Source organism: Amblyraja radiata, chromosome 45, assembly GCF_010909765.2.
Source record: "Amblyraja radiata isolate CabotCenter1 chromosome 45, sAmbRad1.1.pri, whole genome shotgun sequence".
In the NCBI taxonomy this organism is placed as follows: domain Eukaryota; kingdom Metazoa; phylum Chordata; class Chondrichthyes; order Rajiformes; family Rajidae; genus Amblyraja; species Amblyraja radiata.
The window spans coordinates 12,990,267-13,006,455 of record NC_046000.1 but is presented as its reverse complement, the minus strand read 5'-3'; the positions used below and the strand labels follow the sequence as shown (position 1 = coordinate 13,006,455).

Here is a 16,189-nt window from a genome sequence, read left to right as displayed (position 1 = left end):
TTGCGCGTAATTTACATGACATAATTTACCCGTCACGATGCACGACCCGCGCGTCATGACACGTACGTGATGCGTGCATGGTGCGCATTCCGCGCGCATGGTGCATGATGACATCGGCAGTGACGAGCGGTTTGGCAGGATTTCATGATGTACAAAATATTCGCGAGCCATCTGCGTGACGTGCAAATGACGTCCAAGTGGGACACGCCCTTTAGAATCAAAGATAGACACAAGAAGCTGGGGTAACTCCGGAGACCAGGCAGCATCTCTGGAGAAGAGGAACAGGTGATGTTTCAGGTCGAGATTCTTCTTCAGACTGAGGGTCAGGAGAAAGGGAAACGGCGGTGATTAGAGAGAGAGAAGATGTTGCAGGACTCTCGTCGGAGAGAGGAGAACTTCCTCAAAGTAGGCATACCTTGAGGAGATTTTGCGAAGTGTGCTGCAGATTTAAGCCAAAAATCAAGTCACTTGCTGCATAGATTAGGTTTCTTTAGTGGAACCAATAGAGGTAATGAGAAACAAATTCTGGAGAAAATGGTTCAAAAATGTGACTACAATTTGTGGTTTGGAGTCAATTTAGACATGAAGCATTTCCAATTTACAGTAAGGGGCCACTCTGTATTCACAGTTAACCGCATTGCAATCACCGCACTTGATTCCAATTTGATAAGTAGCATTGCCTTGAACTGATCCATTGCAAAGATTTTGACCTGTAAATATTCACATGTATTCCCGGAGCCTCAGAAAAACAAACATTAAATGCCATTTCCTCAAAGGTTTAGGAGGACTGGTCAACACTGAATGTTTGATGATCATCGGCCCATTAGTGTTGGCAAGAAATGTAACGCAATTAACCTGACACTGTGTGAAAAGATTGAGGTTGACGTTTGGAAAATTGTGTCTTGTTACAAATTCTGCCCCCACCCTTGGTGCAAGGGTCATACCTTGTTATATCAGTGAGACCAAGCGCAGGCTCGGTGATCACTTCGCCCAACACCTCCGCTCAGTTCGCAATAACCAACCTGATCTCCCGGTGGCTCAGCACTTCAACTCCCCCTCCCATCCCGAGTCCGACCTTTCTGTCCTGGCCAGAGTGAGTCCCACCGTAAATTGGAGGAACAGCAGCAACTCATATTTCGCTTGGGTAGTCTACAACCCAGCGGTAGGAACATTGACTTCTCCAATTTCAGGTAGTCCCTGCTTTCTCCCTCCTTCCACTCCTCTTCCCAGCTCTCCCACAGCCCACTGTCCCCGCCTCTTCCTTTCTTCTTCCCGCACCCCCAATCCACACATCAGTCTGAAGAAGGGTCTCAACCCGAAACGTCACCTATTCCTTCGCTCCATAGATGTTGCCTCACCCGCTGAGTTTCTCCAGCATTTTTGTCTACCTTTGTTATATCATAGAATCATACAGCATGGAAATTGTCCCAACGTGCCCACGCCAACCAGTATGCCCCATCTACAATAGTCCCACCTGCCCGCACTTGGCCCTTACCCCTCTAACATTTCCTATCCATGTACCTGTCCAAATGCTTTGTAATAGTACCTGCCACAACTACCTCCTCTGACAGGTCATTCCATACATCCACCACCCACTGTGTGAAAAGGTTGCTCCTCAGGTTCCTATTAAATTTTCCCCTCTCACCTTAAACCAGTGGTTCTTAACCGTTAACGCATACATGAACAAAACACTGTATGTGGTCTTGTACCTTTGTTAGGTTCCTATAAATGGGTTCAACAAATGGATATGTTATTTATGGACCCCTTCATGTCCCCTGGTAAAGCCCCAAAACGACCCCCCACGGGGGTCCCGACCTTCAGGTTAAGAACCACTGGTTCCTGATTCCCCAACTCTGGGTAAAAGTCTCTGTGCATTTACCCTCTCGATTCCACTCATGATTTTACACAGGTAGACACAAAATGCTGGCGTAACTCAGCGGGACAGGCAGCATCTCTGGAGAGAAGGAATGGGTGACGTTTCGGGCCGAGACCCTTCTTCAGACTTCAGATACAGGGTTGTGGCGATGTTGGGAGATGTAAGGTCGTCTTGGTAAATCCAGCTGGCGCCGCCTCAACCACCGCTGACCAATAACTCCGCCGATCCTCACCTCTTCCCCTGGCCGGGCATTTGGATTCCAGGCCCAGTTCTGGACCGAGATCCTGAAGAAGGGTCTCAACCCAAAATGTCACCTATCCATGTTCTCCAGAGATGCTGCCTGACCTGCTGAGTTACTCCAGCACTTTGTGCCTTTTTGTGTATTAACCACCACCTGCAGACGTTTGTTTCCACTACTTATACAAAGATAATACCTTGTTCGGTTACAGCAGACAATCGACAGTAGCGGTGGTTGTAGGGAAAGGAAGGAAGGCTGACCAAAGTGGCTGTCCCTATTGAAACAATCAGTGTATACTGAATTTACTCCTTGTGTTGCATTATTCACAGTGCAAGCTGTGTGCAGCCTCAGCTGTAATTACCTCAGGTATTTTCTCATAACTCAGATTTATGTAACTAAGCTATAAATTGCATGCTTCAATATTGTTTCAAAGCAAGAGCATGACTATGTGTCTTGCACAATGATTAAAAAGTCGGAGCAGAAATGATCCCTGATGATGGCAGCGGTTTCATCTCGTCTCATGGCCTTCTGTTGGTTGAAATGTGCTTCAACTGAAATGGGAATTTTTTTTAAAATTTCAAAATAGACTTTATTCAGATAATAAATATATACAATACATGAACCGTGCGAAAAATTCATCCGACATTTTCGGAGGCTATACAAATTGTTCTTATACAGTTTTTATACATTTCTCAAATTTTCCAAATCTGTCCCCCACCCATGCCACTCGTGTGGCCCCCTGGCGTGGGATACCCTCCCTTGGGGAATGGTGAAACATTCTTCTACTTGGGAAGATTCCCTCGATGAGTAGGAAAGAAATGCAGACGCATTACACCACAGATAGACACCAAAAACTCGGAGTGACTCAGTGGGTCCAGCAGCAATCTGTGAAGAAAAGAAATAGGTGAAGTTTCAGGTCCAGTTCCTCGCTCTTTATGCAATGAAAATAGATTTCTTTGCAATATCCTCGAAAGAAGTCCATCACATCAAAGAATTTAGACTTCAGAAACAGGCCCCCATGCACCAGACAGAAAATGAAAATCAGAAATATTGCAGATTCCGTTACAAAAGTGGAAATTGCTGGAAAAACTCAGCAGGTCAGGCGGCATATATGGAAAGGAAAGAGTTCACAAGTTAATATTTCGCATCAAAGGCCTCCTGCTAAGTTTCCCCTGCATTTTAACAATCCTCCCCCACGTTCATATCTTTCTGCTTCTCTCTTGTGTGTGTGTATCCGGCTTCCCTTAAATACTTTATGTGTAGGGAGGAACTTCTTCTTATCGAAGGTAGACAAAAATGCTGGAGAAACTCAGCGGGTGAGGCAGCATCTATGGAGCGAAGGAAACACCACTGACATCTAAGGCTGCACAGTGGCGCAGCAGTAGAGTTGCTGCCTTACACCGCCAGAGACCCAGGTTCAATCCTGACTACAGGTGCCGTCTGTACGGAGTTTGTACATTCTCCCTGTGACCTGAATGAATGAATACATTTATTGGCCAGGTAGACAAAAATGCTGGAAAAATTCAGCGGGTGAGGCAGCATCTAGGGAGCGAAGGAAAAAGGCAACGTTTCGGGTCGACCCGAAACGTTGCCTATTTCCTTCGCTCCATAGATGCTGCCTCACCCACTGAGTTTCTCCAGCATTTTTGCCTATCTTCGATTTTCCAGCATCTGCAGTTCCTTCTTAAACAACTCGTGTTCTTATCGAGTTCACATACAAGGTTAGAAGTTGTCCAGCCACACTTCTCGGCATCTGCGCAACGGTGTCCGTCTCGCGCTTCTTGTCGCTTCTTGTGCGTGGTGGTGGAAACGGGGCCGCGACGTGAATCGCTCTTTCCTCGACCCCAGGGAGGAACAGCAGGTGCTGGTTTAAACCGCAGACAGACGCAAACAGCTGGAGTAACTCAGCGGGTCAGGCCAGCCTCTGGAGAAAAGGAATAGGTGACGTTTCAGGTTGAGACCGTCTCGACCAAAAACATCACCTATTTGGCGGTCTGAAGAACGACAACTGAAGTTTCCAACAGATCTTTATTCAAAAGTTCGGTTTACAGTATACAGGTTCTCTAGACACGTCTGGCCACAACGGTGGTCAGCGCTGAACTAATGCGTGAAAGCAAAAACCGCGTGAAACAAGCAGCCCCTCCAGAGTCACATGACTGCGGCTGCCGGGTTCGATCTCTGCGTTCCTATTCCATTTCTCCAGAGATGCTTGCTGCGTGACCCGCTGAATTACTCCAGCTTTTTGTGTCTGCCTTCCCTTAAATCCATCTCTTGTTGTTCACCGTAATCGTCCCCTTTGGGAGTGATTTCCACATTTCCCCCCATTCTGTGGGTCATTGGTGTTTATCCCGAATTTCTGAAGGCCTTAATACTGATTAACTTATTTTCAGTCTCACTCGCAAATAGGAACCTGGTTGAACCCTGTCACAGTCAATCACCTCTATTAGCCCTCCCTCAGAGATAAGGGTCTCGTTTTCTCTTTTTTTGTCGTATTCTTCCCCCTCTGGGGCGTTTTCTTCTTCATTTAAAAAAAACCAACATGTTTTTCAACAGCCCTCCACAACACAAAAATGCAAGATTGAAGCTGACACATCCGATAGACAGCAGAGACATTTTACAACACCCTGTAAAGCGAGGAATTTGTTCCACTGCTTGTTGGGCAATTTGTGTGCCGTTCGTGCTTTATTTGCCTAGCTGGAAGTATGCTGCACATAGTTTGCGAAATGAGTTAGCTGACAAGTGTAGCTGGTCGCAATTTGTCATTGTGTTAGCCTAACCTCAGAAGGTCAAGCCCTACAATAGAAACCCGAGTGCAAAAAATCTGGGCTGACCCTCCAGTGGAGCACTGAGGAAGAGATGCCTGCCTGCTCACAAATGCTCCTTTGGTTAGTTGGCTAACCACAACTATCACTACAATACAATACAATACAATACCGTTTATTGTCATTTGAACCTCAAATGAAGTTCAAACGAAATTTGGTTTCTGCAGTCATACAACCAGAAAAGAACCAAGACACACAACAACACAATTTACAAAAACATTTTACGCAGAGAGTGGTGAATCTGTGGAACTCTCTGCCACAGAAGGTAGTTGAGGCCACAGTTCATTGGCTATATTTAAGAGGGAGTTAGTTGTGGCCCTTGTGGCTAAAGGGATCAGGGGGAATGGAGAGAAGGCAGGTACAGGATACTGAGTTGGATGATCAGCCATGATCATAACGAATGGCGGTGCAGGCTCGAAGGGCCGAATGGCCTACTCCTGCACCTATTTTCTATGTTTCTATCCATCACAGTGAATCTCCTCCTCACTATGATGGAAGGCAAAGTCGTGTCTCTCCCCTGCTCTCCATTCTTCTCCCGATGTCAAAGTCTAAGCCCCCGGCGGGCGATGGTAAGTCCCGCTGCCGTTAAGGCCGCGCCAGGCGATGTAAGGCCCTGCCCGGGTCTTGATGTTGGAGCATCCAGCGGGCGCTGTCAGGTCCTGCGGCCGTTAAAGCCGCGCCGGGCGATGGAAGGCCCCGCTCCGTGTCGTTTTTAAAATCCGCAATTCGGGCGGGAGAAGTTGCCGTTGCGGGAGCTCCGAATAGGGAAAACCAACAGGGTCACAGGGAGAACGTGCAAACTCTGTACAGACATGACCCGTAGTCAGGATCGAACCCGGGTCTCTGGCGCTGTACGGCGTATTAGGTTATATTAATATTTGCAGCCAAAAGAGACCAATCAAACCATTGAGTAACGAGGTCATGAAACTGCAGGGAACTCATTCTTTTTTCTAATTTTGTAACCGGACATTTTTCCCTTTATTTTCCTGCTCGTTTGCAACATCAAAAAAAAGCAAAGTGCAAGAGCGGGTTCTTTACCAAGGGGTTAAACCGAACCACGTACGTTGCCAGGTAGACAAAAATGCTGGAGAAACTCAGCGGGTGCAGCAGCATCTATGGAGCGAAGGAAATAGGCGTTTCGGCCCGAAACCCTGAAGGAAATAGGCAACGTTTCGGCCCGAAACCCTGAAGGAAATAGGCAACGTTTCGGCCCAAAACCCTGAAGGAAATAGGCAACGTTTCGGCCCGAAACCCTGAAGGAAATAGGCAACGTTTCGGCCCGAAACCCTGAAGGAAATAGGCAACGTTTCGGCCCGAAACCCTGAAGGAAATAGGCAACGTTTCGGGCCGAAACCCTTCCGTTCCATAGATGCTGCTGCACCCGCTGAGTTTCTCCAGCATTTTTGTCTACCTTCGATTTTCCAGCGTCTGCAGTTCCTTCTTAAACACGTAAGTTGCCAGACCTCCATAGACGAAAGAGGGCCATCTCTACTCAGTTCAACGCCTCTTTTCTCGCTGTTGAAGCCCAGTCTTTGTCCGGGGAATTGTGTAGTGCGCGACGAGGATTCCAGATCCTTTTTTGGAACCACCGCCGTGGCTGACCGGTTGCAAAGGTCACCGATTTGACTACAAATACGGTGGTGCCAAGTAGTATTGAGTTCCTGGGAGTGTCATGGAGGTTGAGGAAGCAAGGGGAGCCTACTTTATTCTACTTTAATACTCTAATTCTACTTTAACATCGAGCTTGATGCATTCGCAAAGTGAATGACAATGATCTGGTTTCTTGGTTCTTGGTGGTACCCCATCTCCCCCCTCCCCACCCCTCTCTCCTCCCCCTCTCCATCTCCCTCTCCTCGCCCCTCTCCCTCTCCTCCCCCTCCTCCTTCCACCCCCATCCCTCTCTCCCCCACCCCCCTTCCCTCTCTACCCCACCCCCTTCCCTCTCTCCCTCCGCCCGCTTCCCCCCTACTCTGTCCCTCTCCCCCTCCCCCTCCCTCCCCACTCTTCCACTTCTCTCCCACTTACCCCACCCCTCTCCCACCCCTCCCTTCCCCCTCCCTCCCCTCTCACTCTCCACCCCTTCCCCTCTGTCCCTCTTCCACCACTCCCCCTACCCCTCCCTCCCTACCCACTCTTCCACTTCTCTCCCCCCCCTCCCACTCCCACTCTCCCTCCCCACTCTCTCCCCCCACTCCTCTCTCCCTCCATCCACACTCTTCCCCTCCCTCCCCTACCCCATCTCCCTCCTCCCCTCTCCCCCCCCCTCCCTCCCCATCCCTCCCCCACACCTCCCCCACGATCAAAGCAGCCCGCCGTTCAATCTTTGCACTCACTGCATCTGTCACTTCGAGAGGAACAGTGGCGCAGTGGTGGAGCTGTTGCCTCACGGTGCCAGAGGCCTGGGTTTGATCCTAATTGCCGATGCTGTCTCTGCAGAGTTTGTACGGTTCTCCCTGTAGTATTCTCTCCCGGTGCTCCAGTTTCCGACCACATTCCACACTGAGAGTTGTGAGTCTGTGGAATTCTCTGCCTCAGAGGGCGGTGGAGGCCGGTTCTCTGGATGCTTTCAAGAGAGAGCTAGATAGGGCTCTTAAAGATAGCGGAGTCAGGGGATATGGGGAGAAGGCAGGAACGGGGTACTGATTGGGGATGATCAGTCATGATCACATTGAATGGTGGTGCTGGCTCGAAGGGTCGAATGGCCTACTACGGCACCTATTGTCTATTGACATGCAGGTTTGTAGGTTGATTTGGCTTTGGTAAAATTTTCCCCAGTGTGTAGGATGTGAAAGTGGGATACCTTAGAACTCTAGTAGTAGGCCCCCCTCGGTCATGACTGACCATGGGTGATGCATCCTGGTCGGATGCAAGCCTGGGCGATGTCATATGGAGGACAGGCTGTTGCCCATGCAGCACGTCGCTGATCGATCCAAAGGAACAGCAGGGCGTTACAGTTTGGCACCAGCGCCATCACAGGAGCTGCCAGAGCAAACTTACAACTAGTGTAGGAGTAATCATGGTCAGCATGGCCAGGTTGGGCCAAAGGGCCTGTTTCCACGCTGTGTCTCTAAACAACATTAGACTAAGACTGTAGGCTTGTTGCAGAGTGATATTGGGCTCTAGTTCTTGTTTACTTTGCAATTCCATGTGATTACATTCATCAAATCTGCTTTCAACAGTCAAAATCTTCTTAAATGACAAACGACATCCGTCACAAATTTTGTATGCCAAGTTTTCCTAGATCAGACTCCAGCCAGTCTCAGTGTTAGAGGCTGCCAACTTTCCAAGATTATCCTAGAATCTTCAGAGGTGAAATCTCCTGTGAGCTCTGGAGATTAGTAAAAGGGGCATTTTTTTTTAGCATTTTCATTGTTTGGAGATACGGCGTGAAACCGAGTCCACGCCGACCAATACTAGTTCAATCCTACACTCGGGGTCTTGCTGCATGTGGGAATGTGGTTACATCATTTGTGGGCGAGTTGCAAGTCAAATTGAATATTGTGAATATTGTCCTCAATGCAATTCCCCACTTAAGTTCTTTTTGAATCCACTGGAGATGGCTGGACCTAGGACACAATTCCAAGGAATTCTTGCAGTGGTGTCCAAGGAAATGGAAGAATTAACTTCCATCAAACGTACTCATCTCCCTTTGCACAAGGCATGATTACAACCATTGGACTGTTTTCTGCAGATGCTGGTTTACACTGAAGATAGACACAAAATGCTGGAATAACTCAGCGGCTCAGAGGATACCTTCTTAATTCATCTGCCATCTTCTTGCTTTTCATTCTTGGACCGTCCGGTGCCTGGGATCCCTCACCGGGGAAGAGCTCCGACCGCCGGCCTGCGGCCTATAACATCCTGAAGCCGCGGTCTCTGGTAGGAAAGTGCCGAGTCGGGACCTCCAAGCCGCAGGGTGTGTTCCATTGGCTCCATTTACACTTCACGCTGTCTTGGCAAGGCCAGCAGCATAATCAAGGACGAGCCGCACCCTGACCACTCCCTCTTGTCCCCTCTCCCATCAGGCAAAAGGTATAGAAGAGTGAAAACGCACACAGACCATGGAGGGTGAATAAGGGAGGAGGACTGGCTGAGCTTTGTGCCTTCCACCACAATGAAGAATGCCGTGGTGGATGTTTGTGTTAAATCCTATTGTGTATTGTGTGTTCTTTTTAAGTGTATCGCTGCTGGCAAATTCATTTCACTGCACCTTCGGGTGCATGTGACAAGTAAAATTGACTTTGACTTTGACTTTCTGCATGATGAGCATTGACTTCAGTTTTACCAGAGCACCTGGAGGTCACAGTGCTAGCCAGAAATATAAAAACAAACCTCCGTTAGGCTTTCTAAAGATACGTAATAAAAAGAAGCTGATCAAATGGGCTGTCCAGTCTAACACTCATCTGGAAAAGAGATTCTCGGTTACCTTTCCCTCTGTGGCGAGTTTGTGAAGAGGATCATAGACCCATATGAAGACACAAAGTGCTGGGAGTAACTCCGTGGGTCAGGCAACATCTCTGGAGAAGACTGTAGATGGGTCCCAACCCTAATCATCACCTACACATGTTCTCAAGAGATGCCGCCTGACCCTCCAGCACTCTGGTGTTTTTCTTTGTAAACCAGCCTTTGCAGTTCCTTGTTTCTCCTGACTTTGCTCTTGTTCTTCATTGTGCCACACCTCCAGAGGGAGCTAGTGCCCACAGTGAGATGGTGTTAACTGGCCTGATATTATACTCGGAGGTCAGTGGCCAAGGAGAGAGACCATCCACTCAATTGATCATAGATGTTGGGTGAATGGGTGAGCAGGATGGGGAGAGCAGAGAAAGATTAAAAACTCTCCACAGCATCTTCAACATTATTTTTACCAAGTATGTTTTGATTTAATGATAACCAAGTGGATGAATGGGCTAATGGGGTGGGAGATTGCAACCTTCACGTGGTCCGCCCTGTTTCGACGAATAATAACTAATAATAATAATACATTTATTTGTATAGCACATTTAAAAACAACTCGGCGTGCACAATCAAATAAGATCAAATAAAACACGTTGTCCGACAACTTTAGGCTGTGCACGCCAATGATCCTATAGCGGAGCAAGATAGACCACTCCTGCTAAATGCAATGGGCTGACGTGTAGTACGCAACGGAGGGGAACGTGGGCCTTTTTTTCATCCATTTTAGTAACCCGACCCGACCCGCAGTGTAATCAACGTTGCGGGGGAACAGTTTGTGTTAATAGATTAAAATCCTGAAAATGAGGAGAAGATTTTCCCCAAAGAACTTTTATTTTTACGAGGATGTTTCCGTAACCGGCTTCCGTCTCCGCACTAGTTATCCTACGGGATCTTTGGTGCGGAGACGGAAGCCGGTTACGGAAATGGGGCCGAAAATTACCCATGAATCTGCCCATGACCGTACTACGTCTTTTTCGTCGAGTGGTCTATCTTGCTCGCTGTAGGATCTTTGGTGCACGCCATACGCAGGAAGAAGGAGACCTGGTTTAGTGTCAAATTTCGTTTAGTTATGCTCCTGTAAGCCAGTTTGCGACTTACTTTATTGAACGCTCTTCACAAACAGAGGTGGTTAACACATTGTATACACTCCACCCCACCCGAGAAAGCAGATTAAAAACCAATGGCCAATTTGTAGGGGGATTAAAAATCTTTGGAATTCACTTCAAATCCTTTAGGCGATTGAAACCATTCCTGGAGATAAATGCCTGTTGCCTCTGTGTGAATGAATATATTTGTTTTCTCATATTAAATACATGGGGAGTCTCAAGCCAGCAAAATGCATTGAGCCTTAGCTTAATTAGTTGTGCCTGTGTGTGGGGAAGACTCTATGTATGGTGGTGATCTTGGAACTTAATAGTGGTCATATAACCATATAACAATCACAGCACGGAAACAGGCCATCTCGGCCCTTCTAGTCCGTGCCGAACACTTACTCTCACCTAGTCCCATCTACCTGCACTCAGACCATAACCCTCCATTCTTTTCCTGTCCATATACCTATCCAATTTATTTTTAAATGACAATTTAAATTATAGGTAGACAAAAATGCTGGAGAAACTCAATGGGTGAGGCAGCATCTATGGAGCGAAGGAATACGTGACGTTTTGGGTCAAGACCCTTCTTCAAACTGATGTGGAGGTGGGGGGGGGGGGGTGCGGGAAGAATAAATGAAGAGGCGGAGACATTAGGCTGTGGGAGAGCTGGGGAGGGGAGGGGAAGGAGGGAGAAAGCAAGGACTACATGAAATTGGAGAAGTCCATGTTCATACCGCTGGGCTGTAAACTGCCCAAGCGAAATATGAGGTGCTGCTCCTCCAATTTGCGCTGGGACTCAAAATGCTGGAAAATGCTAACTGGTATTTTCATAGTCATTCGAGGTTATAACTATTATTACATAGAAATCTGTAATGAAAAAAGACCAAGTACAGGCACGTCGATCGTTTCGCTGAACCCCTCCGCTCAGTTTGCCTAAATCTATCTACCTGCTAAACACTTCGACTCCCCCTCCCATTCTCACACTGACCTTCCTGTCCTGGGCTTCCTCCACTGTCAGAGTGAGGCCCAGCGCAAATTGGAGGAACAGCACCTCGTATTTCGCTTGGGCAGCTTACACCCCAGCGGTGTGAACATTGACTTCTCTAACTTCAAGTAACCCTTGCTTTCCCTCTCTCTCCATCCCCTCCCACTTCCCAGTTCTCCGACCAGTCTGACTGTCCCTCTGCATACATTGTATCTCTGTTTGCTTTGTTGTCACCTTCTCCCAGCTAACAATGGTCTATTCCCTTTCACTTTGCTTCATATTCCGCTTGGGCAGCTTACAGCCCCTGGCATTCCCTCCCTCTCTATCCCTCCCCCACCCAAGTCACACTAGCTTCTCGTTTTCACCCAACACAGAGCTAACCATGGCCTGTTTCTGTTATCATCGTTACTTCTTTGCCTATCTTTCATTCATTGTTCTTTATCTCCACACCACCATCTATATCTCTCGTTTACCTTATCCCGAACCAGTCTGAAGAAGGGTCTCGACCTGAAACGTCACCCATTCCTTCTCTCCAGAGATGCTGCCTGTCCCGCTGAGTTACTCCAGCTTTTTGCGTCTATCAATGGTCCATTCGACATTTTCCTGGATCTGCATCTCTTTTTATCTCTTACTCTTCCATATCTCTGGAACTCCCTCTCCCCTGACCCTCAGTCTGAAGAAGGGGCTCGACCCGGAACGTCACCCATTCCTTCTATCCAGAGATGCTGCCTGTTCTGCTGAGTTAGCATTTTGTGTCTATCTTGTGTAAACCAGTTCCTTCCTACACATGAAAAAATATGCCCTGTGGTTATTTGTGTTCCTTGAGGGCCTGTCATAGAAACATAGAAAATAGGTGCAGGAGTAGGCCATTCGGCCCTTCGAGCCTGCACCGCCATTCAATATGATCATGGCTGATCATCCTGTCCCACTTTCACGACCTAATTCACGACCTTATTTACTCGTGGACATTTTTCATCAGGCTAGAAAAAAACGCCCCGACCTACTTGATGCCACGAGTACCTACGACTAGCATCACAGCCTGCTACGACCTACCTACGACCTCGTGACGACCATGCTGCGAGTATGAGTCAAGGGCAAACTCGGCAGAGGTCGTGAAAGTGGGACAGGCCTCCACCCACCTTTCTTCATCCTACTCCACAAAAGAATATCTTTCCATTTAATTCTTCCCCCTGTGCTTGTGCGATGTAAATGCATGTACGCAATGGAGTCTCCTTTATTGCCCGCCCGTGAGTATTTCTATACGTGAGTTTTATCAGCAATTTTTGATCCACCCAAAATGTGATTTGGCCTTTGATTATGTCGCAGAGATGTGGGCTTAGATGAATACGCAGCCCATTGTTAAATATACTTGATTGGATCATTAGCTGGCCCTCTCGTTCAAGGCACGGGGAAATTGGTCCCAGCTCCTGCACCTGAATAAATTACGCAAATGGCAACAATAATTTGCTCAATGGCCTGTGTATGCATGAGTTCCATGAGAAACGGGAAGATATGCTGGAGTGATTGCAAGGCAATGGTGTCATCTGTGGGTTCAGAGCAAGGTTAGAAGTTGGAATGCTCTTCTCCCATGATTAATGATATCAAAGGCATCCATTGATTAGTTTGCCACTTGCAAACATTCCTTGGCACCTGTTGGTCACGGTATTGGTTGCACCAGAACATCCCAAGTGTGTAGGAAGGCTGGTGTATACCCCGAAGATAGGCACAAAATGCTGGAGTAGCTCAGCGGGTCAGGCAGCTTTTTACCCTGGAGAAAAAGAATAGGTGACGTTTTGGGTTGGACAGGCAACTGGAAAAGGAAAAGAGGATTTGGTTTTAAATGAGGTGAAGGCACAGTGTGGGATACAGTCAGCAAAGCACCACCTACCTACGACCTCCTACAACCTCTTGTGACGACCATGCTGCGAGTATGAGTCAAGGGGAAAGTCGGCAGAGGTCATGAATTAGGTCGTGAAAGTGGGACAGACCCTTTACCCCAGCATTTTGTGTCTATCTTTGGTGTAAACCAGCATCTGCAAACTTGAACCTTGGACGTTGACTGAGAAGAAGATTCCTTCATGGATGTGGTGTCAAAAACCTGGAACAACTGACTTAACGTCATTGGGCCAAAAGGAATGTGCCAGGGGTTGGGAAAGGAATGGTACCAAAGAATGTACCAAGGAATGGGCGGTATTGTATGCCAAATGCTATCAGCTTCTTTGACTGGAAGGCAGGAGATTGCAACCTTCACGTGTTTCAACGAATGCAATCAACCTGGCGTGCACACTCAAATAAGATCAAATAGAACCAGTTGTCCTGCAACTTTAGGCTGTGCACGCCATACGCAGGAAGAAGAAGCTTCTTTGACAAGGCAGCCATGTGTGGAACGTCAGACAAGAAGTGTGAAAGGGTCATCCCAAGAAGATATGGCGAAGAACAGTAAAGTCTGTCATGGGACAACATCATCATCAGGCTGGCCACGGACCGCGCCATCAGTACTCTCTTTATTGAATCAATAAATCTAGAATGCATGACCTGTGGTGTTGAAAGCCTTTGGCTCAGCTTTATTACTTTGCAGGCAGATGTTACTAATGCGATGAGGATGCGGAGCTGGTGTTACGTAGATTATTATTGGTGGCCCAACTTACGCCCCACTTTCACAATCCAAATCCACTGTTTAACTGGCCAAGTAGGATCGAGTTGTTTCAGAATAGTATTGGCCTCTCGCTGTCCTGGAACGTTTCATGGAATTTGGCTTTCGTGTAAGTTTACTTTCGATCCTGAGGGGATTCACTCAGAGTTTGTGAGGCACAATTGCCTTCAGCGTTTCAGGAAACATGTGCAGCTGGTGTGTGTGTCCAAATGGGAAAGTAGCGTTTCTATTGCTTTGACATGTTACAGCCCTGTACGAGTTCATTCCAAGAGTTCTCCCGAGTTTGCCCTGATTCGAACTCGGAGATTTACAGTAATGGCCGCTCGTCGGTACTCGGGGCTCTCGTGGACATTTTTTTAACATGTTGAAAAATCTTCACGAGTCTTCCCGTGCTTACCTGCCGTTAGTTAGCGAGTCTTCCCGAGTACCTGCCGTTAGCGTTACGAGCTGCTAAGAGACGTCCCCGAGCTCCGACGTACCCGCTACGTTCATTCTCCGTGCTTACCACGTGTTTGATTTTCTTTTAACTCGGGAGAGCTCTTGAATGCACTTGCACCGTGGGATAGGGCTTTTAAGCGTTGAACATCATGTTTATCTGCCGCTGTGAAGTGACTGATAAGTTTTTAGATTTAATTTCGTGTCAGCCATGGTGTGAGAGCTCCTACTATACAGAAGAAAGGAATTTTAATTTGCAGCAATGTTGAGTATTTGCGGATTTGAGCCGCTCTCCACTGCAGACAGTACCAGCCTGTGCTTTATTTTGTACTGTTCAATATATCAAATGTCTCTTCCTCTAACCATAGTAAGTAAGTAAGTTTATTGGCCAAGTATTCACATACTACAAGGAATTTGCCTTGGTGCTCCGCCCACAAGTAACAACATGACATACAGTGACAGTTACGAATGACTCAGAAAGCACTAAACATTAATAATAATAAAACATTAATGATAAAACACCATTGATCAAGCATGTGAACCAACAAAATACCAGATCAAAGGGAGGCTACAGATTTTGGTTTTTATGTCTGGCTGTGGCAGCTTTGACAATCCGGAGTCGCCTTCCAGAGGGAAGTGATTCAAAGAGTTTGTGGCCAGGGTGAGAGGGGTCAGAGATGATCTTGCCCGCTCGCTTCCTGGCATAGTTGCATCCTCACTATTTTTGTAACCTCCTTAAATCCACAAACCCCCCCCCCCCCCCCCCCCCTCACTTCAGTCTGAAGAAGAGTCTCGACCCGAAACGTCTCCTATTTCCTTCGCTCCCTAGATGCTGCCTCACCCGCTGAGTTTCTCCAGCCTTTTTGTCTACCGCCGAGATATTGGTGTTTCTCCAATTCTGTCCTTGCGACTTTTTGCAGCTTGCCATTGACGACCATGCCTTCAATTGCCCCAACTCCCTTTTGAACTTACATCTTATCAGCTATGTGGTTGGGTGTCAAACACTCCCCCGTTTGTGTTGATATGAAATCTTTCTGCCTTCACAGATCACTCTGACCAGCTAAGTGTATGCTTAGGGGCGGATCAGTGGTGCGGCAGTAGGATTGTTGGCTTACAGCACCAGAGACCCGGGTTCGATCCTGACTATGAGTGCTATCCATACTTTCTCCCTGAGACCACTAGGGCTTTCTCCAGGTGCTCCTGTTTCCTCCCACACTCCAAAGGCGTACAGGTTTGTAGGTAGACACAAAATGCTGGAGTAACTCAGTGGGTGAGGCAGCATCTCTGGAGAGAAGGAATGGGCGACGTTTCGGGTCGAGACCCTTCTTCAGACCACAAACGCCGACAGGTTTGTAGGTTCATTGGCATTGATGAAATTGTAAAACTGTCCCTAGTGTGTAGGATGGTGCTAGTGTACGGGGTCATCGCTGGTCGGCGTAACTCGTGCTGAAGGGTTTCTTTCCCTTCTGTATCTCTAAAGTATCTGACATTTTCTTTTTTTTTTATTTAAGAAGGAACTGCAGATGCTGGAAAATCGAAAGTAGACAAAAATGCTGGAGAAACTCAGCTGGTGCAGCAGCATCTATGGAGCGAAGGAAATAGGCAACGTTTCGGGCCCGAAATCCTTCTGG

The 16,189-nt window shown here is 47.6% G+C and overlaps 1 protein-coding gene across 3 annotated transcripts in view; it reads left to right on the top strand.

The window, feature by feature from the left end:
• The window catches only part of dnajc4 (DnaJ heat shock protein family (Hsp40) member C4), a 135,777-nt gene that overhangs the window by 34,579 nt on the left and 85,009 nt on the right, over positions 1–16,189 (top strand). The window lies entirely within an intron of this gene.